The 24,938-nt window shown below is 43.4% G+C and overlaps 1 long non-coding RNA gene across 1 annotated transcript in view; it reads right to left on the reverse strand.

Annotated features, from left to right (window-relative positions):
- The window catches only part of LOC126195322 (uncharacterized), a 104,445-nt gene that overhangs the window by 55,742 nt on the left and 23,765 nt on the right, over positions 1-24,938 (reverse strand). The gene's annotated exons all lie outside the window — the stretch shown is intronic.

Below are 24,938 nucleotides of genomic sequence, written 5' to 3' on the forward strand. Positions count from 1 at the left end.
GAATGGCAGGGGGGCAGGCGCTCAGCCACAATGAGGATGATACGCTTATGTAATGAGTCGACTAGTTCAGGCAAAGCGAAAACACGAATACGTTACGCAATCATCTTACTAATTTTTAAGGCTCCCTTTTCACGTAAGCTTTCATGGCTGGAAGTGCTACAGTTATTTTATCACGTAAGCTTTCATGGCTGGAAGTGTTACAGTTATTAAAATACTCCAAGCTATTAAGGGGTGGTCAAATGGATTTTCACGGTAATTTCGCCTGTCTCGGAGGATACATTCATGAGAATGGGTACGGGGAGTGGGTGTGTCTTCGATTCACTGTGCACAGTTTCGTGGCGAGGTAAATCAGGCCTGACATGTTTATAAAACTTGAGCGCGATTGGTTGTTGTCGATTGTCATACACTACCCTATCGTCCATCGTTGGGAGACGGGGGTACTTCCTCATCACACCGAAAACCAGCTGCCGCGCGGGTTTAGCGGAGCGGTCTCAGGCGCTGCAGTCATGGACTGTGCGGCTGGTCCCGGCGGAGGTTCGAGTCCTCCCTCGGGCATGGCTGCGTGTGTTTGTCCTTAGAATAATTTAGGTTAAGTAGTGTGTAAGCTTAGGGACTGATGACCTTAGCAGTTAAGTCCCATAAGATTTCACACACATTTGAATTTTGAAAACCAGCTACCAAGTGAACTTAGCGTCACCCTCTTTCCGACTGAAACTGCAATGATGTTTGTAATTTGTATTGCCTCTGATATAGATCACCAAAGCGCCCGTTCGTGACTACCACGACTAGAGCCTCATCACACTTAATACAATACTTTCTTGACGACGAAAAGGTTCGCTGCAGCTTATCTCTTCCTATCTTCCCTTCGATAGGTGGCTTTACATTGCTGATCTTTTTTCCACCATTCTCTTCGGCACATCTGCTCACAACAAGAAGGTGTTATGTGTATTACATTTTTTCAGCAGTTCGGAAGCTTTTTATCCGGCATTCCTGTATCTTACCCTTGAAGTCGTATTCTACAACGTTAGCGTGCTTTTTTCAAGATCTTGTGAGTACATCTAACAGCATTTCTAACAATGGGTGAAAAGATCTTGGATTTCTATTTCCATTTCTTGTGACTTCAAAAGTGTTGCACCGCTGGGTATGGAAAAAGAAATGGCTCTGAGCACTATGGTACTCAACTTCTGAGATCATCAGTCCCCTTGCTGTGGTCATCAGCCCCTAGAACTTAGAACTACTTAAACCTAACTAACCTAAGGACATCACACACACCCATGCCTGAGGCAGGATTCGAACCTGCGACCGTAGCGGTCTCGCGGTTCCAGACTGTAGCTCCTAGAACCGCACGGCCACTCCGGCCTGCCTGGGTATGGAAATTTCTTATGAAAGGGCAGAACGAGTTGCTCGCCTGCACTCACGTAAGCTATGGCAGCCTACTAAACACAAACAAGTGACATGACAACATTCGATTAACGCGGCTATTGTCTTTTTTTTTAGCATCGTCCTAGAGGTTTCGCAGAATGTTTCAAAAACGAGGGTACATTATTACAGCAGTTGTCGATATTATGCTGTCAATACGATACCTTGACACGGCTACGGCTAGACTTCGTCCTGTTCTTAAATTGTCCGATGTTCATTTTGTTTCTTTGTTGTAGCTGTTAATATACAGAAAGTCGTCCTCTCTTAAACATCAGAGAAACATTCACCGATGCAAGCGACACATGATGTATACGTCACTCTCATTGGATACTGGAGTGAACTTGTGGGTGGTGCGCCATTCAAACTGCTGCAACAACAATGAAATCCCCACATTCAATGTACTTTTACTTAATAATTTTTTGTCAGACCTACAATAGAGTTATATGGCTGAATTTGATCAATTCATATATGTTATCCTTTTTTTAAACGTATTCTGGCTTTAGACACAAAACACACCTTAGTAACAAAAGAATGTCAGCGGCGCATTTTTTTTTTTTTTTTTAATTTCGATACCGTAAGAAAACGGTACTTTCGCAAACAAACAATCTTCGTCTAAATTAACGTAATATCGATGATAGAGTTAAGGAGAGAGAGACGGGGGGAGGGAGGGAGGGAGGGAGGGAGGGAGGGAGGGAGGGAGGGAGGGAGGGAGGGAGGGAGGGAGGGAGGGAGGGAAGGAGGGAAGGAGGGAGAGAGAGAGAGAGGGGGGGGGCTGCATAATCATGTTCGGGAAGACTCATCTTGCTACCCTTCCTACGGATGTGCAATGTGCACGAGATACGAACTCTTGACAGACTGGGTAGTGAGTAGTAACTTTGGAAAGCAGATACAGATGACTTCATCGTCGTTTTATCTCTGAGCAATCAGTAAAATCTGCAGTCGCTCGGAAACGATGAGGATGGCGGTAGTTACTGGCTTTGGCCAACCGCCATCCTAGCTCTTGCTGGACATCATAGCTGAAAGTCCGTTACCGCATGGGGAACTACCGCCTCGTAGATACATGAAGACGAGAGTGTTTACTGGCGTCCGAAGGGATGACGTGGCCGCAGTCCAGTCGGCACAAAGACGGCTCTCTTTGACGTTGTCCAGAAAAGTTCTGCTACTAGCCTTCTATTACAAGTGGAAAATATTTTATGGGCTTCTCTTTATCAGAGGTTGTTTTCTAAGTAATCTATGGCGCAATGAGTTCTGTTTCGATTTCCCCTCGTATCATAATTTCTCTAAGCGTATTCTGGTTTGTTTGCTCATCTGCAAATCTTCCTGAGCTGTAATTATTCATTATGCTATGTCCTCGAATGGATGTAGGGTGTAGACTAACGTGAAGAGCTGCATGAACTAAATCACATGCCGCTGAAGACCTCCGATGAGGGCTATTACGCGTCTACTTCATTACCTTGGCAAGATTAGGGGCCCAAGGCTCTTTCTTACTCTAACCAGTTATTCTTCACAAGCTGACAGGACAAAATACCAGTGCGCACGTACAGATGAATAGTTAAGCCTTTACAGATGGCGCAGCGATCGAGTAACGTGCTCAACTTCTACGTGAGAATAAAATAGTAGCGATCAGTAAGACATTAGTTTCAAGCACACACTGTACGCGAACATGGGTAAATGTAAGAACGTGACAGTGGGAAAAAGGGGCCGTGGCCTGGTGATACGGTGTATGAAGTTGATGGATTTGCCGGTGTTTCGCGGCGGACTGTTCAGTGTGTCTACAAGCAGTGGTGAAACACAAATGGCCACGGAACACGACGTCAGAATTGTGAGCGGAAAAAGGTGCTGACTAGAGGGACCGGAGACGCGTTTCACAGCCTGTGAATCAAAATCGCTTCCAAATGCGACAGTAACTGCGGCAAGCGGTGAATAAAGGTCCACCCATCCTGTCAGGGGAATTGCATGCAATGAACCTTCGGAGATTGTCACCTGGCAAGAGGCTATTGCTCACACAGACACGCAAAGACGACACAGAAAAGTTCACCGAAGTAGAAGAATATGTGACTGATTTTCTGAACACTCCCCCACACTATTACATCTCGAATGGCTGTAAGATTTTCGACTTGGACACCGTAGAACATCTGTGGGACATGTCGGAACAGTGGGTAAAACGTCTACATCAGTCCCCCAATTTCTTGAAATTGCGCAATCAGATCATCTGCGAGTGGCTTAACCTCGATGCGATGTATCCACACAACATTGTGGACTCATTTCCTAACAGAATTCAGATGGTTGTCAAATCCACGTTCGGAATTACATGGTATTAAGTGGTGCTTGTAATGATTTCTCTAGGGGTGACTAATTAACCGTATTTGTCCGGTGAGCGTGTTTAACATCTCATTCTTTATGACAAACACGTAACACGAGATTTAGTATTAAACCTAATATTTGGAAACACTTACGAAAATAGAAAGAACAAATACAGCAATAGCTATGGCAGCGAAAAAACTTGATTTGCGTTTGTGAAGAACTAAATAACAAAAATAAATTAAAGATAGGTGAATTTAAAATGTGGATCGTATTAGCGGAAGACGTGAGGGAAGAGATGCGGAGAGGGAGAGAAAACGAAGGGTAGTAGACTGCAAGCAATCAAGAGAAAAAAGTTGACCTGGTTGGCTGATAAACGAAAAAAGAAAGTAACGTAACTAGAAAAATAAGTTTGCGTTTGTCTCGGTGTTTGACAGAGAGGAATGGTTATTCATATTAATACTGAACGGAAAAAATTACGAGGACGGCTATGGTTGGACTTCAGTACCTTTTCAAATGCAACATGATATAGAACCGTGAATACACTATATGGTATCTTGTGCTGCAGGAGGTCAGTAGCTGTGTTCAAGGAGTTTGAAGATGGTTATGTTTTATATATGAAACGCTGCTAGGATACTAGATACGTGAGACCTTGTGTTTCAACTATGATACAAGGTAATTAGGGGCATACTCGCAGAGCAATCAATGAAACAGACATAGCATATGGAGCGCTGACCTGGTCAAACAGAGGGGTGCAGCAGATGTACGCACATAAGGACTGATGGTAAATTACAATTGTCAGGAGTTTTTACTACCCTTACCACGTTTGATGACATCGGAGTAGTGGAAATTCCACAAACGGGTGAGGGCACAAGTTCTTGTTTCACATCCCGTGAAAATAAATTCGAAAACTGGAGGGCATAGAGAGAAGAGGTAGACTTACTGCACGTGTAGGCAGAATTTTCCGTCCAGATAAACTGCTCGTCCAAAGCTCCACCCGGTCCTACACCGTTTTTTGATGCGGTATTGGGATTGTGTCGTAATAGGATTCAATTGTTCGCGGAACTCAGAACTAATTAATTTCGGATGAAGTACTAAAATTGCATTAGACTTCCTCGGAATTAGTTTCAGACCCACGATTTAGTTGTATCAAAAGTGATAACTGTTAAAATCTGTTAACAGTATCGGGAGTTACCGTATCTAGTGCCCCAACGACATAGAGATTGCGTACGGAAACTATTATCTGGAAAACGGTGGTAAAAGAGAGAGGCCGCCATTAAGGAGACCTGCCAATTCTACGAAGAAGAACACTTAACACTATTGTGGCTGGCGGAAGTTTACGTGTGTCCAGAAAACAACCTGTTCACGATAACAATGCTATGGGATCTGTATCAACAAATTAATCTTGAATTCTTCGTTTATACGGTTATAATGTCCGTAGTTACTGTACAATTAATCTATTTTTGCTGCCACTAAAAATGCGTATTTATTTTACCATATACATTTCGTCGTAATATTTTTCATTCCTGAACACTGGCGATATTTGAAATGAATAATACAAAAAGCGTATCGTAAAATAAAGACGCATTCTTTAGTAGTTGTAAAGACGGATTTCAAATATTCCTAATAAAGTCATTATCGGTATACATGGTTCTGCTAAACTGTTGCCAGAAAAGATCAGCGCAGAACTGATCGTTTTCCTGGGCTATCAACAATGGAAACGCAATGTCGTCGTATAAGCCTCCTTTACCGTGAACGGAGAAAACTATGGAAGACGTACTAGAGAGACTTTCGAAGATTGTGAAAGTTCAACAGTTAATATTATGACAATATGTTTTTTATTAGACGGTATAGGCGTAGTATAAGGAAAATCAAGTTGACAAGTCTACGAACAGTCTTAAAACAAAATTTATTCACTTGCGTAGATGTAGCTTCCAGCAGAGACTACAGCTTTCAAGATGATATTTCCCAACTCACAAGACTGGAAATGTCAGATGAACGTGAGGAGGAAACAACACGTTTTCCCGAGCGTCCTTAGCCAATGAAGCGGTGAGTGCTACCGACAAGGGATCTCAAATTGATTCCGTACGTATGTATTTCCTGAAGGCTTCCGATACCGTTCCTCAAAAGCGGCTTCTAATCAAATTGCGTGCCAATGGAGTTACGTCTCAGTTGTGCGACTGGAGTCATGATTCCCAGTCAAGAGGGTGACAGTTCGTAGTATCTGACGGAACGCCATAGAGTAAAATAGAAGAGATATCTGGGGTTTCCCACAGAAGTAGTGTATAATAAGCACCGTGCTGTTCTTACCCTATATAAATTATGTAGGAGATCATTAAAAAACCCACTAAAGAGATTGCCTACAATGCGTTTGTCTGTCCTCTGCTAGAATTTTGCTGTGCGATTTGGATCTTACCAGGTACGTTTGACAGAGTACTTCGATATAGTTAAAAAAGGACAGCTCGTTTTGTACAATAGGGGAGAGAGTGTCACAGATATGATTGGGGTGGCAATCATTCAAAAATACCATTTTAATGATTATTTTTTGTTGCAGCGAGATCTCTTCACGAAATTTCAATCACCAACTTTCTCCTCCGAATGCGAAATTATTCTGTTGACACTCACCTTCTCTACAAAGGGAGTAATGATCATCGTCGTAATAAACTAAAAGAATTCGTACGTAAAGATTTAAGTGTTCGTTTTTCCCGCGCGCTGTACGAGTGTCTAACGGTGGAAAAACAGTGTGATAGTGGTTCGATGAACATTCTGCCAGGCGCTTACGTGTGAATTGCAGAGTACTCATGTAGATGAAGATAATTAGCGAGCATAAAAAAAGAGGGGGGCGGCTGTTAAGCACCCTCTTCGCTAATGGTTTTGTAACAGTTTTCTTTTTTCTTGCAGGAAACGTTACAACTTCCAACGGTGGCTTTGAGAGTTTTTATGCCAAATTTGGTCCTATGCCGCTATTGGATTCATGTTTCTATTATTTTCTTCCTCCGTGCATCTGCACAGCCTCCAAGGGCTTCCGTTCCCATCCGGTAGGATAGGCCGATGCTGTAATCCGAGACGCGACCTAAAGATACACGCAACGCGCCGCGGGTGCGTTGTGGCAGTGCGACGGAAATGCTTGCGCGAGAGGCAATTTATCTCTGCGCGCGCGGCAAAAACACCGCTCCGGCCGGCATACGATTACAGGCGCGGCCGAGTCGGCAAGGTCACGCAGAGGTCGCGCCGGTGATCGGCTAGCCACGGCGCCCGCTTCGCACCTCCGCTGCAGACTTTCTCCACACACCAGAGAAACACATCCTTCTCCCTGTCTTTGTTCTTTGCCGCAATGGTGATCGGTTCATCTACGGAGCCTACTTAACAAATTTAGTTGCTACTTTCAAAGCATCGAGGGCGTTTTAATCCATTGAACAATTCGGTTTTCTTACTTTCCTTGGTTGGACTCTCTCCTTTTGACAAAAAAATTGAAAAATTCAACACTATGTACGGTACAGTATGGAGAACAGTAAGAAACAATGTAAGCAAGGAAGTAATGCATTAAGTTCTACAAGCAAGGACACATGGAGTGCAGGCTTCCCAAATGTGGATTCTTCGAACAGATGTGTTGGTTGTAAAGCGTGAAGGGATGAATAACGAGGGCGTACGAAAGTCACACAACTTTTTACAGCTTACATGACAAAATCTTAAAATATCGACAAAGTGAGCGATAAACGTTTGCTGAAAGTTGGTCTCTAGGTAGAAGCCTACGCAGAGAGTTCCACAGAGGCGGCAGACCAACGAGAAGACGGGATAGTCAAGTTTGTGGATCACCACGTACCGAAATCCCTAAAGCGTGTAGATGGTGTTGTTACCTGACAAAATGCTGATGATGAATCAGCTAAAAAGAAAAGCATTATTTAAACGTACGTATGTTTTCCAACCTCTTACATTGTCCGAAAGGAACAGCCACGAATACTCAGCAGCTTATTATAATGAGAATGACTGTAATAATAACAATAATAATAATAATAAACAGTAACAGTACATATCATAATTTTAGCAATGCACTTTCTTATCCTGGCGTGATGAGAACACAAAACTCTACTCCAAAAAAAGATCGCAGCATGCCTCTTACATCCTTATTTCTTCGAAAGAAAGCATTGGAAACGAGGCTCCTGATTCTTGGACGGTGTTATATAACTTGCGTCTCTTCACACTTCTTACAGTAATTTCAATGTGACCAAATCACTACATTACTATGTGAACAAATGAGAGTATCTGGAGAAAGAACGAGAGAAATGTGATGCGCCTTTTGAAATCATCTACAGATGTGCTCGATCGTGCATGCACAGAGGTTATCGCGAAGATCACAAGCTCCAATTAGCACCGCCAGCTGTAGAAATAAAATAGCCGTTCTCCATTGGCCTTCCCGAAACAGTAGAGCGCTTCCTATCCGCTCTGAAACAACTTCGAAGACGAACTAGTTATGGTCTTGTGTAAACTTTTGTCTTGACACGCGACGCTAGACAGTAGAGTGCCTCGCAAAATCAAAAGGTTCTCTCTGTAAGGCTTAGTCGAGAAGCGATTAAAAGGCTACGATGTATCTGATCTAGACAATGGTGGGGTGGGGCAAAAAAAGTTTCCTTTTCACGACTGTTAATACTACGCATCTAATTTCCAATTAACGTTAATCCTAAAGAACAAGAATAACAACGGCAAGTGTACGGAAAAATCAGCCTCAAAAAACCACGCTTGAACGTTTTATCTAACATTCATATGACCGATCGCCGTATCCTTTAAGAATATTGAACTTTCCTTAACGCAAATGTTTCAAGTTCCTCTGGCCTTTCTGAGCTTTGAAAAAGTGCTGGAAAAAGCATCTCCTTTAGATCAATGAACAAAACATGTGACGCTGCTTCAAGTAAAGCCAAACGAAGATCTCTGTAATGAAAAATGTAGCAAGGTGATGTTCTCGGATACTTGTTTAGAATTATATGCATAATTACAATTCGCATCGTACTGCCGTCTCATTTTAAAGAACACTGTGATAATGTGATAGAAAAATAATCCGAATGAAGAACACGTATATACTTTCAGTGTACATCCGCTCTTTGTAGCTCTCCGAAAGAGCCACTACGTTCTCAAGATTGTCCTGATTCTTCCCGTTCCAAATAATATTACCCGAACTCCGACGTCAAAACCTAGGGACAGAAACCATAACATTTTGCGACACCACTATTTAACGTTTGCCGACAGGCTGCCAGACTGAAAGAAGCGCACGTGCACGCTGATGCTAATAAGAAAAAAGGGAAAACGTAGAGAATTACATTCACTCAGTAACAACTTTACAGGGTGTATAAGTATTGGTGTAAACGAGACGATAAGAGAAGCTCAAATGTTCAAATGGGTGTCAATTCCTAAGGGATCAAACGGCTGAGGTCCTCGGTCCCTAGACTTACATACTACTTAAACTAAGTTATGCTAAGAACAACACACACACCCATTCTGAGGGAGGACTCGAACCTCCTGCCGGAGGGAGAGAAGCAAAAGTCTGTGTAAACATGGAGTCCAGAACGCACATTTTTAGAGATATGAGCACTTCTTTATCTTCAGTACTGTGAAACAAATCTCTTGCACTGCAAGCTCTTTGCTTTCCATATTTTCGGAGGAGGCAGTATGGAGCAAAACAATAAAAAAACAATGTCCAGTGAACAAGGGCTCTAAAGTGCATACCCTAAGAGGTATGAGTATTTGTTCAATAGACGAATTGTGTTTCACAGTAGCGAAGATGAAGAAGGCGTAGCTCTTAAGGTACGAACTTTAGAGCCCATGTTTACTGGACCCTTTTCTTGTTTTGGGCCATACTACTATTTCACAAAATATGGAAAACGAAGAGGATGCAACATAAGGGATTAGTTTCATAATATCGAAAATGAAGAAGTGACCATAGATCTTAAGGTACGCGTTTTAGATCTCATGTTTACTGAGACTTTTTTATTTCTCGATAGTGTACTTTCAACTGCACGTGTTTACGCTATAAATTGTGACAGACCTTGTATAACCCGCCGTCAGTTCCTATCCGAATAAAAGGCTCCTGTCTTCAATTGCTGCTCGTTCCAGGGAAAAACTCGTGAACTGAAAGTTATTACATTCAGGAAACAATGTGTTAATGACTCCCCTTTGTTTGTGACACATGAGCAAACACTCGTGTGGACAAAGCAAGAAGTGGACAACACTTTTGTTTTGTATCGGGCTGTGTTGTGTCACCAGTGGCCGCGTAGCAAAACATTTGTTGAACTATGAATAGCTAACAATTGTTTGGGGTTTCTTGGCTACTTGCTGACGTCTTACCCATTGGCGGAGCAGGCACCATGAGAAACCGATTACGTAAAAAAAATTCGCCAACACGCAGGTTCTCGCTGTGGAGAAGGGCTACCATGCCCGTTTGTTCACATAAGCCACAGATATTGACAAATGTAACAATAGTTTTAACAAGAAAGACGAAAGCTTGAAGTTAAACGGATCTGGGATTCCAGCGAGTCACTGTTTCAGATAACAAAGTGAGAACGACAACTGTAATGACAAGGAAAAGGTCTCAGACGTTGGCACGACAGGTACAAACGATCTCTGGCCACGGGTTCGATTCAAGTCCGCCACCAGCAATGGAAGGTGAATTTTTGACAATGTCAGCTACTAGTCTTGCGGAAAGTCATAAAAAACATTCAACAACGTCGGCGGAAGACCCTGAGACAATAGTTACAGGCAATACGCCTTACGGGCAGCTTGTTAAGAGCCACGGACAGGACGACACAGTAGATTAGAACGTGCGTGCTGATATGTGTCAGCGTGTGGCTCTCGGGGCATTACCAGTTGCCACGCTGTTTTTCTCCTCGACCATTGTATGCTAACGACGTGGCGCTTGCTACGACACCAACACATTCATTAGACAGTCCCTCCGCCGGTATTACAGCTAGCGACTGGGCTCTAAGTGACTGCCGCTCACCACACTTAGAGAGATCCCTTCTCTACGGGCCGGCGGTGTGGCCGTGCGGTTCTAAGCGCGTCAGTTTGGAACCGCGTGACCGCTACGGTCGCAGGTTCGAATCCTGCCTCGGGCATGGATGTGTGTGATGTCCTTAGGTTAGTTAGGTTTAAGTAGTTGTAAGTTCTAGGGGACTGATGACCTCAGTAGTTAAGTCCCATAGTGCTCAGAGCCATTTTTGAACCTTCTCTACGGAACTGCAGGCTCTGCCAGAATGTGGCTAGCAAGTCTTCGGCCCTGGAACTCACCACAGTCAAGTTCTTTCTCGTTTCTCTGCGCGCAGGAACGCAATTGCGACTAATCTTGACAGCAGAAGAGATTACGTTATGGCTGGTTATTACGCAACTGTGTACACATTACTACCGGCGAGGTCGCGGATAACGACTGAAACCATTCAAAGCATATCTCGACAGTGGCGTATCTGTCTTCTGCCAGGGTTCAGTATCTCGCGTAGGCGAGGAGCTGCCGGCTCAGAGGGTGAGGCGCCCCGCCTCGCGAATAATGGCTGGCGGGCAGAGCCCCGACAATAGACGGCGAGTGTGGAGCGCTCGCAAGCGGCGGGGCGACCCGTCCGCTCTTGCTGCCACGGCCCGTTTTTTTCCCTTCTTTTTTTGTGGCGGCAGGGGGCCAGTCAGCTGCCAGATGTGTTCCTGGAATGTGGCGGAGGGCAGCCGCAGACCGGTTCTCTTCCTCGCCTACCTGCTGCCAACAAAGAGCGGCGCGGGTGCTGCCTTGCCCGTGGCTTACTCGTTACAAGAAATAATTGACGCCCCCTCGGGGAAGCCTTCCCATGACCAGCTCGTGGTCTTCCACTCCGGGGTTTGACGTTTGCTGCACATACACACACAGAGTAGAGAGTTGTCACATCGATAGTTCTGAATAAACAAAACGCTTCCCCAAAATCCGAACCATTTCACCAAAACGGAAGGAAGAAAATTTGGAAGTAAGTCTGCCGTGACCATTCCAGTATTTCATAATTTTTGTAAACATATTGGGAACAGCAGCGACCGCAATGAACGAGTAATAAAATACTATACAGAAAGTCTTGATCGCATAAAAGCACTTTTATTCGTAAGTGGTGACCGGTTTCGACCCGATGTCGTCTATTTTCGGACCATACTCCAGTGACGATGTGTGGAGACGATGGCACAGAGCATGGTCCGAAGGTGGACCACATCGGGCCGAAACCGGTCATCACTTACGAATAAAAGTGCTTTTATGCGATCAGGACTCTTCTATAAAATATTTTAGTACTATCCCAGTATTTTGCTTAATTTAGGAAAACCAAACCTAAATAAGGATTTGAACCGCCGTCCTCCGGAATAAGAAAATGGTTCAAATGGCTCTGAGCACTATGGGACTTAACTGCTAAGGTCATTAGTCCCCTAGAACTTAGAACTAGTTAAACCTAACTAACCTAAGGACGTCACACACATCCATGCCCGAGGCAGGATTCGAACCTGCGACCGTAGCGGTCTCGCGGTTCCAGACTGCAGCGCCAGAACCGCGCGGCCACTTCGGCCGGCTCCGGAATAAGAGTCCAATGTCTTACCGCAGACCCATTTCACTAAATCACCGTACTGAGCGAACAGATGAAGCAATTCCTTATGTTTTCTGGAACAACGTTGTATAAACTGCAGTTGCGTCCATCTGATTTAGCTCTATTAAAGTTTTTATCATATGAAGTCAGCGAAAAAACAGGGAAGAAGGTCACATTTAGATCTCCTCTCAACTTGGAAATCATTAAGACGCGGGGGTCAATGTTGTCTGTACGAAGAGGGAGAAGGAAACATTGTGTCCTTATCTTAGCGTTTTCCTGATGGGGTTCTGGGAAACCGCTGCAAAATAAATACGGCTGCTAGTCCAATGTTTTAAAGACAGCGCAAACCCGCTCTCTAAAATCAGGCTTATCAGTGGAAGAAGGAAGAGAGGAAGATTAAAGGTGTAACTTCCCGTCAACAGCGCCATCATCAGTTGCGGAAAAAAGCAATCATCCCAGCATTTGTCTGGAGCGATTTAGGGAAATCACGGAAAACTAAAATCTGGATGACAAGGTCCATTACCCTATCGGGTCCAAATAAACATCTGGATAGTCTCTAACGACATCGATGTTGATGAGAAGTTAAGCCCTCAGAAGGTGTAATATAAAATGTGATCAACAATGGTTTACATATGATACAGGTAGGCGCTGGTACCACAAAACACAAATAGAGCTGAGTAAAGCCGCTACTTGAGAAAGGTGTTAACACGTGCAATAGAAACAAAATGACTATATTCGAAATATCATCACGAAGATTGACTGGAACTGGGGAGGTGAAATAGGTTTAAAAATTGCATCTTTTTTTAGCAAGCGATTGTCTTACATTATGATATAGTGAAGGTTGTAGCAATTAGATCAGGCGCTCTGCAGAAATCACTCGCATGCAATGACATTACCACTGCCATTAACAACTGCAGTACTCGCAAACACGTGAGGTGACAGCTAACGGATTGATGAAGACTTATTGCGGAGATTAGATAAACAATGTATAAATTAGTAATCAATTTAGTGACCAAAAGAATCCAAGCGAACCCAGTCCAGGAACTCTGTCCATTACTACGTACAGCTTAATCTCACCCAACATGTGAGATATAAATTGCGGAGAAAGATCCCCTTCGTCCACTTTATGGTCACAAACGAGCATACCAACATGTCTGTGTCCCGGAAAAATTTCCTGACGAGAACCCGTATCCTATCCTTGAAGTGTCATCTAAATCTGTCCTAATTACCGGATGACGAGATCAAATATCCCAGCAAAGGAAGAGTCACTGCCCAGGCTGTATAGAGAATCCTGAATCACAACACGGTAGGCGTTTCCACATGCCACGCTACAATTCTGAAGAGGGGCTTGCTGACAACAAAGATAATCGGTCTATGGATTTAGCCAGAATCAGGTACTGATGTGCCCCCTAGCATTTTTCCACTGTACACGGGAGATCTCATGCGAGCTAGTGACAATGCTACTACTGTAGCACATCATGGGAAATTTCATAAGCACGTGGACTCGAATATCAATAAACCTAGGCAAAAAAGGAACTGCATACATAATACTGATTTTGACTGCAAAATAGACACGGCAGTTGAGAAATGGTCGTAACATGATGAACCAGTTGAATGCTTTGTCGTAAAAAACCACACACTGTAAATTATTGTATTTAGGACCTGGGATCCAGCCACTATCCGACAGCTGATTTCAGGCTCTTGAGTATGGCACATTCTACCCAAATTACAGCACATCAGGTCTGCATCCAGCAGGTGCATGGGATGCGTGGGATTTACTTCTTACCTATTTTGGTCAATAAAAATAACGCAGCTGTGAGAGTGCGCCCTTATGAAGCGTACTTAAAAACGATAAAGGATGAATTCTAGGCTCCAGCAGAGAGGAAGTATCTTTTTTCATTAAGTATTCGTGGCCTGCCGAGTATGAGCTCCTACCGGTGAAAGCTATACCACAGTCTATGAGAATGACCGTGTGAGGTGCGATATTATTTTGACTCTCCTTTGGTTCAATTGGAGGAAGTACGAAATGGTGGGACTTGAACATGGAGCTAAGGAAACGAAACCGGGATCTTTCCAAGAACAGGCCCGGTGCATTCTCCACTGTGACTAAATGCTACAACTGACATAAGATGACAGGTGATACCACTAAACTATTAGCGATTCACTAATGCCGGAAACACGACATCGAGAACCGCCTGGTTTACGACAACTGAAGTATAAGGGCATTTATGTTTCTCAGAAATGGCTACCAACCCGGCAGTGCCTCGCGCGTGCCTCAGTGAACGCAGAGACCAGTAGAAGAGACGATATTGGCGAGCGTGTGATAAGAAACTTGCGGTCTCACACGGCACTCGTGACCGCGATAAGATACGGCAAACGAACCTGCTCACATTGGTAAAGGCGTGATGATCACTGAACTGAGCCTTCAACTACGTCACGTGTATGTCTACAAGTTGAATAATGATGCTGGAGTTGGGAAACACACCTGCTAATGTTAAATATTGAGCAAAGTGTAATAAGGTGGCGTGTATTCTGCAAACTAAAAATAATATCACTAGGGACTGATAATTATTTAATCGGAATCACAAGTTTCATTCCAAGTAATTGTGAAAAAAAGTTCGAACTGGGATACTAAACATACAACAACCATAGAGTCTTTCTCAAATCACAGTTGCGGCAAGTATTCGCAAATATGGCTACCCGTTTTTGTCGGCAGCAAGAATTCCCGTGGTTATCGCGAACACACACACACACACACACACATTCACTCACTCACACACACACACACACACACACACACACACCACACCACACACACACACACACACACACACACACACACCATCTTCTACCTCCAGGATAATTTACCCGCCAACATGTTGCATAGCTAACAGCGGTAACTTCTGGCTTAATCTTCGGAATTTAGTATTCACCCTAAACTACTCATAGCGATTTTATTTGTTCTCTAATTTTAGGAGAAAAGCTTGGTTTAAGTTGGTTCAAATGGCTCTGAGCACTATGGGACTCAACTGCTGAGGTCATTAGTCCCCTAGAATTTAGAACTAGTTAAACCTAACTAACCTAAGGACATCACAAACATCCATGCCCGAGGCAGGATTCGAACCTGCGACCGTAGCGGTCTTGCGGTTCCAGACTGCAGCGCCTTTAACCGCACGGCCACTTCGGCCGGCTTTGGTTTAAGTAGAACATAAATAGTGATACTGTTATGCCTACTGTCAGCCAGTAAAGACATCAAAATTCCTTAAGATGACCCAACTGCTTTAGACGCAGGTGGTAGGAACACATTTCTGTACTGAAAAATTTCTTGGAAGAAGAAGAACCATTCTGTTACTGAGACAACAGCATTTGAACGACGAACATAGTGAAAAGTGTAAACATTGAATTCGATCGAAAGACAACCAGCCCACGATTAGCGCTACATTTTTCATCCGTCTTGAGAATACCCACATGGATAAAAAAAAGCAGATTTCTCTTCCGCACTACTACATGATTAACACCGATAAACTAAAATACCTTTATAAATACAGGTACACCAGATGTTTCGGATAAACGAAATATAAAAAAGAGAAAAAAAAAGGCTCTGAGCACTATGGGACTTATCATCTGAGGTCATCAGTCCCCTAGAACTTAGAACTACTTAAACCTAACTAACCTAAGGACATCACACACATCCATGCCCGAAGTAGGATTCGAACTTGCGACCATAGCGGTCTCGTGGTTCCAGACTGAAGCGCCTAGAACCGCACGGCCACACCGGCCGGCTAAACGGAATATCAATTCTGCGTTTGCTCATCTCTTAAGCTACGGAAGACAGCGATAACGCCAAGGTCCGCTTTTTCATATCATAAAAAATTTAGCTTCTCCAATTAATCCAACAGTATTGCGTAGCGTGAGTCGGCACCTTGTGCCTATAGTTAACTTCATGTAATAGTAATATCAAGTACAGGAAGGAGGGGTCAGGGATTTTCTCTGCCTCGTGATGACTGGGTGTTGTGTGATGTCCTTAGGTTAGATAGGTTTAAGTAGTTCTAAGTCCTAGGGGACTGATGACCATAGATGTTACGTCCCATAGTGCTCAGAGCCAAGTACCAGGAAGGAAAGGTGTAGTTTGGATTTATGCATAGGTTCCCATAATATGATGAGACGGTTAGTCGAGAAATAATTATAAATGGGAAAGACGCCAACGTGCTTGGAAGACATAATATTTTGTTACGGTAGTTATTGAAGGATTAACGCACTGTCTTACTGGCAACGGAAAGTGTTTCAATTAACATATCGCTATTTGCGGATATATATTTAGTTCTGAATCCATTCTGTTAGGTACAGATACTTCTAGAAATTTGTCAACTAATTCTTTGAATCACATTACCGAAGTACTTTTGAGCAGTCAATTGAATTGCAAACCAGAACTTGCATTTTACATATGTATGGTGGCAAAGCTGCGTAAATCAGTCTCACAGAAGTACTCCGTTGTGGCTCTGACAATGGATCTCACTGCAGAATGTTTCGGCATGTAAGGTGAAGCCGACCGTGTGTACTGACACATACAGCACTGCTGTGTTCCACGCTTTAACTTATTGCTGTTTCATGTAGAAGCATCCTCTTGACCTATTACAGGTCGTTCAAGAGTCAAGTGACAATACATTACTGTTTAAGTTACAGTCATCATGTTATTCAAAATAAAGTCTTTAAATAAACATTACGTTTTAGATAAATTTTTCAGACCGTACGTGCAGTTGTGTGCACTGAGGACGGTAGTCCTGGTTCTCTTAGCAGTTTGTAAAAATATTCTAAGAGAACTTACCACCTAATGTCTACAGTAACTAATAGTATGTGCTCTGGAGTCCCAAATTGTCCGCAATTACATATTTTAAGGATAGTTTCCCAGTTTTAAAAACAAATATTGCGGTAAGGAAAAACGGCCACTGATTGGAGGTATCGTGCCCTGACATGGAACGATGAAATTCCACTAGGACTCTCACTAACATCAGGAAAATACCATATAATCTTCTCGCTTTACTAAGTTTGTCGTCGCACTCACGTTCAAGTTAAAAAGCCGATTAATCACATAACCACTCGTTTATTTACCAGTTCTTGTCCATGACTGTGAAACTTGTAATGTTTTTTTTCTTCTTTTTTTCTTTTTTTTCCATCTGAAATATTAGAAAGCGAATGGTGAAAGACGCCGAAGGGTGTAGGAAAGTCAGAGTGCTATCTGCTTCTCGCTGGCACCGAGGGTCAAACGGATTCCGACGCCAGTTCGCTACCCCTGCCACGCGAGCCACTTAATGGGGGAGCTAGCAATCTCATTCTCTGCCCACCCCTCGTCCTTTACTTTCCACTGCGGCAGGGGCAAGGAGCAAGCCTAGCACAAGGAAGCAGGAGGAAGGGAGGGGAAAACGCACTACTGCTGAAATGTGGCATCGCCGCGAGCGACGACGTGAGAGGGAGTAAGATTCAAATGGTTCAAATGGCTCTGAGCACTATGGGACTCAACTGCTGTGGTCATTAGTCCCCTAGAACTTAAAACTACTTAAACCTAACTAACCTAAGGAAATCACACACATCCATGCCCGAGGCAGGATTCGATCCTGCGACCGTAGCAGTCGTACGGTTCCGGACTGCGCGCCTAGAACCGCGAGACCACCGCGGTCGGCGAGGGAGTAAGATAATGAAAGATATACACAATGTGATCAAAAGTATCCGGACACCCACAAAAACATACGTTTTTCATATTAGGTGCATTGTTCTGCCACCTACTGCCAGGTACTCCATATCAGCGACCTCAGTACTGATTAGACATCGTGAGAGAGCAGAACTCACGGACTTCGAACGCGGTCAGGTGATTGGATGTCATTTGTGTCATATGTCTGTACGCGAGAATTCCACTCTCCTAAACATCTCTAGATCCACTGTTTCCGATGTGATAGCGAAGTGGAAACGTGAAGGGACACATACGGCACAAAAGCATACAGGCCGACCTCGTCTGTTCACTGACAGAGACCGCCGACAGTTGAAGAGGGTCGTAATGTGTAATAGGCAGACATCTATCCAGACCATCACACAGGAACTCCAAACTGCATCAGGATCCGCTGCAAGTACTATGACAGTTTGGTGGGAGGTGAGAAAACTTGGATTTCATGGTCGAGCGGCTACTCATAAGCCACACGTCACGCCGGAAAATCCAAAACTGACGCCTCGCTTGGTGCAGGAGCGTAAACATCGGACGATTGGACCATGGAAAAACGTTGTGTGGAGTGGCCAATCACGGTACACAATGTGGCAATCCGATGGCAGGGTGTATAGTGCCAACAGTAAAATTCGGAGGCGGTGGTGTTATAGTGTGGTCGTGTTTTTCATGGACGGGGCTTGCACCCCTTGTTGTTTTGCGTGGCACTATCCCAGCGCATTGATGTTTTAAGCACCTTCTTGCTTCCCACTGTTGAAGAGCAATTCGGGAATGGCGATTGCATCTTTCAACGCGATCGAGTACCTGTCCATAATGCACGGCCTGTGGCGGAGTGATTACACGACAATAACATCCCTGGGCCAACACCATAATGAACTCCAGTATTACCGACGGAGGGCGCCACAAACTTGTAAGTCATTTTCAGATAGGTGTCTGGATACTTTTGATCACATAGTGTACGTAAAACTACGCTGGCGCGCTAAGATGAAATCAACTGTTGTCATCCATTAAAGAGGAAAATCAAAAGTGGAATTACTATGACTAGCTAACTACCAAAATACCAAGATAAAGTCTCGTGTTGAAACTAGTATTAACGGTGCCCCATCCCCAGATAGAAATATTTAACAAGTAAGTTTTACTAAGAACTGACGATGTACAGGGCAATTCAAAAGAACGTAGTGCTTACAAACGACAATTACTTTTTAATGCAGAGCGATACATCAATACGAATTGCAAAGAATGTAGTTCAAAAATTTGAAATTGCTCAAGCGCAGTGACACGGAGGCCGGCGCATGAGAAGTGACGAATTACGTGAAAAGTAAAAATGGCGGACCCCATATAAACGGCATTATGTGTGTCAGAATTTAACAACTGTAGTTCTGTCGTCACAGTGGAGAGAAAATTACGTCAACCATACAAACACTTCGAAATGCTAAAACACTCGCAAGACAGTGTCAGCAGTTTCAAGAAACAGGATATTTATGCAAAGGAAAAAGTACCCGCCAGCCACGCGTACTAACACAAAAAGTTGAAAGAGCTCGCCTTTAGTGTGAACGAAGTCCTCGAAAACCTACATATGAAGCCAGCAGAGAGCGACTAATCATAAAAACTCTGACCTAGCGTGTTCTCAAAAATCTTAAAAACTATGACTTAGCGTGTTCTCAAACGAAGTTGAAAGAAGTAATACATAATTCAAATTTTGAAACTGGAAGACTGGGATGTATATACGAATTAAGGTATGGACATTCTGGAAGCCATGGAGGAGCAACGTTTGCTGCATGTCTGATTCTTATCGATCAGTCATTTCTTTCAACAAGACGGGTCTCAGGGCTTGGCACTCATGGATTTCCTTTTATGGTGTTATATGAAAGGAAAAGCGCATCCGTGCATTTCAGAGGAAGATTTTAATGAAAATTTGAGGTCCGGTATACAATACAGAAATTGGAAGATGGGAAAGAGAGCACAATGAAGATCTGTAGCAGTGATTTAAGAAAGTTGGTATTGGGAGAGTGACAGCAAGAAGAAGAGTATAGCAGGCAAGACATGTTCTTCGAGCAGACGGTACTCTCCCTAACAAAGTATCAGTACAGCAGCAAACTGGTAGACGTCCAAGTGGTCGTCTGCGAATGAGGTGGAAAGACAGAACTTTGGTGACGCTAAAAGAAACAGATCCAACAGCCAGCACTGAGGATGTCCAAAACAGAAGTACAATGGCAAACATTTTTAATCGATTTTTGTGATGTTACAATGCTATTTGGTCATGATTCGTGGACTGGGTGTGTTGACCCTTTCGATATATTTTACGTTTATGTATTTGTACATCTTTGTCTTCTATAATGGTTCAAATGGTTCTGAGCACTATGCGACTTAACTTCTTAAATCATCAGTCGCCTAGAACTTAGAACTAATTAAACCTAACTAAACTAAGGACATCACACACACCATGCCCGAACCAGGATTCGAACCTGCGACCGTAGCGGTCGCTCGGCTCCAGACTGTAGCGCCTAGTACCGCACGGCCACTCCGGTCAGCTTTTGTCTTCTACCATGGACCTAAATGGTCTGTTTGTGTGCCATAAATGATGATGATGTGAAAGACCTTGCGTATGTGGTTCCATTGCCGAAAACAATTCGGTGATTCCACACATCTTTCAGGAAGTGTGCCGTGAAATGAACTATTGCATAGATGTTATCCGTGTGACAAACGGGAGTCATTTAGGACACATGAAAAGTACGTAAAGATACTGAACATTCGCCGTACTGTTATCGTTGTATCGCTAAACATCAATTAGTTATAGCCGTTCGTTAGCGTTGTATTCATTTAGAATTCCTCTGTATTACAGCATGACATAGACATTTCATAAAAATAAGGTAATAAATGACTTGTTACACAAGAAACTTACGCTCCAAACTGTTCCATTATGCACACATTAATTTGCAGGAAGCAACAAATTATCTCAAATTATGTGATAAGCGATGTTTCGAAAGAACTGTAAGGCAAGTAAATGAATATTGGAGAGAAAGTTAGCATTTAGAATATAGAAAACAAAAAATAATGAAAATTGGACATATTAGATTGGAAACTATAGGTAATTTAGAATTATCTAAAACTGTGTGTATATATTTTTGCCTTTGTTTTATATGCACAAAGGATTTAAAACAATATATTTTTCTGTGATGCATCCAGGAAGCGGTCACCAACTACAGATTTCAAACCAGTCTTCGGCTTGATGACAGGTGTTCCTTAATAATTCTCGTACTCTCATTCAGTAAATTCTTCTTGCTTTTAGTGAGTTTATAAATTTCTGTCGCATACGTTGGGGGGAGGTGGGGGGCAAAACTGGTTCAAATAGCTCTGAGCACTATGGGACGTAACTTCGGATGTCATTAGTCCCCTAGAACTTAGAACTACTTAAATCTAACTAACCTAAGGACATCATACACATCCATGCCCGAGGCAGGATTCGAAACCGCGACCGTAGCGGGTGGGGGGGGGGGGGGGGGCATGGGTCAGACACAGAGGACATATTATTTTTAAATGTAACATATGTTCCAAAGAGTACAAACGTAAAATAATGTTTCTTAACAGCAACTGATCACTATGCTCACCAAGCGAACGTAATCTAATAATGTATCATATTCCATGACCCCGCATCTGCTGGGTGCAACTTCTATAGTAAACATACAATGCAGGCTTTCGCGGCCAATAACTGCGGTTCTGATGATTTTTGTTTTACGGGCATTTGGCAGTGGTCGAGTGTATATTTTTCAGCCAAAGAATTCGTCTTCCAATGCTGGAGACTTAATCAGAAGCTGTAACGACTTAGAAAGCTGTTACAATCTCAAATAGCTGCCTCTTCATCAGTGAGCCATTCCTTAATACTGCTGTGTGTCACTGTCACTGTTAACGTATAAGTAACACATCGGATAAAAACACTAAACAGCACCGTGCCCTTACTGAATGCAGACTGAAGGGCAACGAGTTACAGAGAGCATTACTGTTGACATCAGATGCGTCAGCGAATGTAATGAAGACTTCGCATAACGTCGACATTTGCATTTTTCAATGCAATGCAGATGGAACGTTAATTGGGACAAAAAAACCAAACGAAATGCAGTAACTATGTAACGACCGGCCGGAGACCTAGCGTTCCTTATACTAAAATACTCAGAATGTATCCCTGAACAACCTCTGAAACTTCGTCGCTGGAGTTGTGGATCACCCTGTAGACTGAACAGTGGCGTCAAAAGACTGGACTGTAGCCCTGTCTTAAGGGTCGGTCCGAGTACATTTTTGCACACAAGCGACCTATCAGTTGGCGTACCCCACTTCCCGTTTACCCTCTTACTACTTCCCCTGCTAATTGTGATACGCACTGCACACAAATTTGAACTTGGGCGCCCCTTTCAGCTTGGCGCCTCGAGTGACTGCTACTAATTGATCGTGGTACCCTCTGTGTAGAAACATCTCATTGCCGTTGTGACTCCGACGTCCCTCTGAGCTTGGCGCACCAAGCAGCGGCTTATAGCGCTTGGGGCTGAAAACGGCCATGCCTGTCTTAGTCCTTTTCTTAGTCTTCCCTTCTTCCTATTCCATCATGGCTTTTGTACATATTGTACACCTGTTTAGCGCCCGTTGCTTCGCTCGCGTGAACTGTACAGTCTCCACAGATTTTTTTGTGTATTTCGTTAATCGACTTTTTATGTTGCTCAGAAACTGAAACACCTTCTAAGCTTTTCACGCTAATTAAGACCACAGAAGCATGGTCTTTTCCGAATGTACTTCTGACCAAAAAGCGATTCTGGTGGTTGAAAACCAAGGTTTTTGTTAATCATGCTTTTTTTCTTTCTTGTAATATTTCCATAGAAACTTCCATCTCCTGACACACGTCGACTGTAAGCAATGAAAACTTCGTAAGACCATTTTGTTAAACATTGCGTGAGAAGCAAAAACGGTTTCTTAAAAAGAATATATAAAATGATACGGATAATGTCGCTACATGCGTAACTACATAGTAGAGGCCTATTTATTAATAGATTAGAGAAATCCATGCACTTTCAAATCTTCTTTGATAATAAGAGTTACCGGTTACTGGAATCACGAAGTTTCCGCAGACAGGTTTTCACGGCATATCAACGATATTTCTTACTTCTAACCGAGAAGAAATACCAATTTTCAAAGATTTAGCTTTAAGAGTGTTGAATAAAACGAAATATTTTCTTATAGTTGTCGTCCCCTATTTCATCTCCTTACGGGTTTTATTTTTTAAAAATGCTGAAACACGTGATTTTTCCTTTTTTTATTTCTGAGAAACCAAATATCAATTTTCGTAATTCTAGCTTCCAAACTGGCTTAATAGCGACAAATTTTCAAAAAACTTTTCATCTCCTGAGCGGTGGAATTCCGACAAATCCCTTCTTAAACAACGACGCTTGCAGTATAAGATCAACACTCTCTGCAAATTTCAAGTTTTTATCCTCAGTAGTTTTAGCTGAGCGGTGATGAGTCGGTCAATCGGAACATTCCCTTTTATACAAAGAGATTACCCATCTTCCCCCGTGGCTTATTCCTCTTTTTTCTTTTTTTCTCGTAATTGTCAAACTGGTTTTGCAGGCTGTCAAGTACCGTGTGGTTATAATTCCGGACACGTCGACGAGATATGTACAGCTCCACATTTGGGTCTGTTGGCCAATATTAGAACTAATTTTTTTCCAGCTTAAATCGATTAATGCACCAGCGTTACAAGTTTCGCTGTCATACGATAATTGCAGCCCATACTGGATCTCATAGAGTAGCTGCACCTTAATTATAACCAACTTCAAGTACGAACGTGTATTGCTTTCGGGGCTACACCATCACAAATATCGACATGCTGACACGGGCACAAGGTGTGAGTAGTTTTGTGTCGTGGCTGTACCGCGGCGCGCAGTGGAATTGATTTGCAGCGGGCGCTCATTTCCGCGGCCACAGCAGGGGCAGTGGCAGGGGCCGGCCGGGCCCGGCGTATGAATGAGGAGGCGGCGCGGAGGAATGCGCGGCGCGGCGCGGGCCGCCAGCTGGCGCGCCGCGGCACCTGCTGCTACCTCCCCCGCTTCGCCTGCCACCGCAGACCTCCTCCCCCGCGCCGCCGCGACAGATGTGCCCTTGTTTCCCGCCTGGGAGACCACCGCCGCTAGCGCACAGTTGCCACACTTATCCTTCCCATTACCTACTCCGTGTCAATACTCTTGCCGTGGCACACGGCCAGCACGCAACTTGGCTCCCACCGAGCGCACTCTTTGCTGGTACCATGTTCGAGAGGCTGAGGCTCGACGAACAGTTTCAAAACGTCTCCTACCACTATCTTATAGTACGGTGAAGTTCCGGACAATATGAAAATCAGTTTCGCAGATGACATGTGTTGTTAACCAAATACTATCTCTTCAAAAAATTCTCTGTGCTGTATAGGATAGGTTATTTAAGTAAATGATTCCAAATGCAAAAAGAATCACAGGAAGAAAAAAATAAGAGCAAATAAAACTGTTAATACGACGATGGAAATGACTTCGACAAGGAATTGGAAATATAAAAATTACATTTAAACCAATTAACTGAATAAAAATAATGATTTAAAGTAACTTCGAAAAAGATTTAAAAATGATAAAATTCAAATCACATGACGAGATTCGAACACACAACCTTTTGGACGTCACGACCGTATCCTAACCACTATGCTACACCGACTCTTTCCCTAAAACTACGATAATTAAGCCTCTAATGGAAATTCTTTTACAACGATTGCCCACAAACGAGGACCCACTTTCATGAATGACTTCAGGGTGTGATAACACGATATGTACTGACTCGACGAGTCTCGTACAGTCTCTTACGACGGCAGCCGAAGGCAAAACTATTAATGCCTTGTCATAGGATGTACTAAGAAGTCTCGATAGAGCTAAGGA

Source organism: Schistocerca nitens, chromosome 7 (genome assembly GCF_023898315.1).
Source record: "Schistocerca nitens isolate TAMUIC-IGC-003100 chromosome 7, iqSchNite1.1, whole genome shotgun sequence".
NCBI classification, from domain to species: domain Eukaryota; kingdom Metazoa; phylum Arthropoda; class Insecta; order Orthoptera; family Acrididae; genus Schistocerca; species Schistocerca nitens.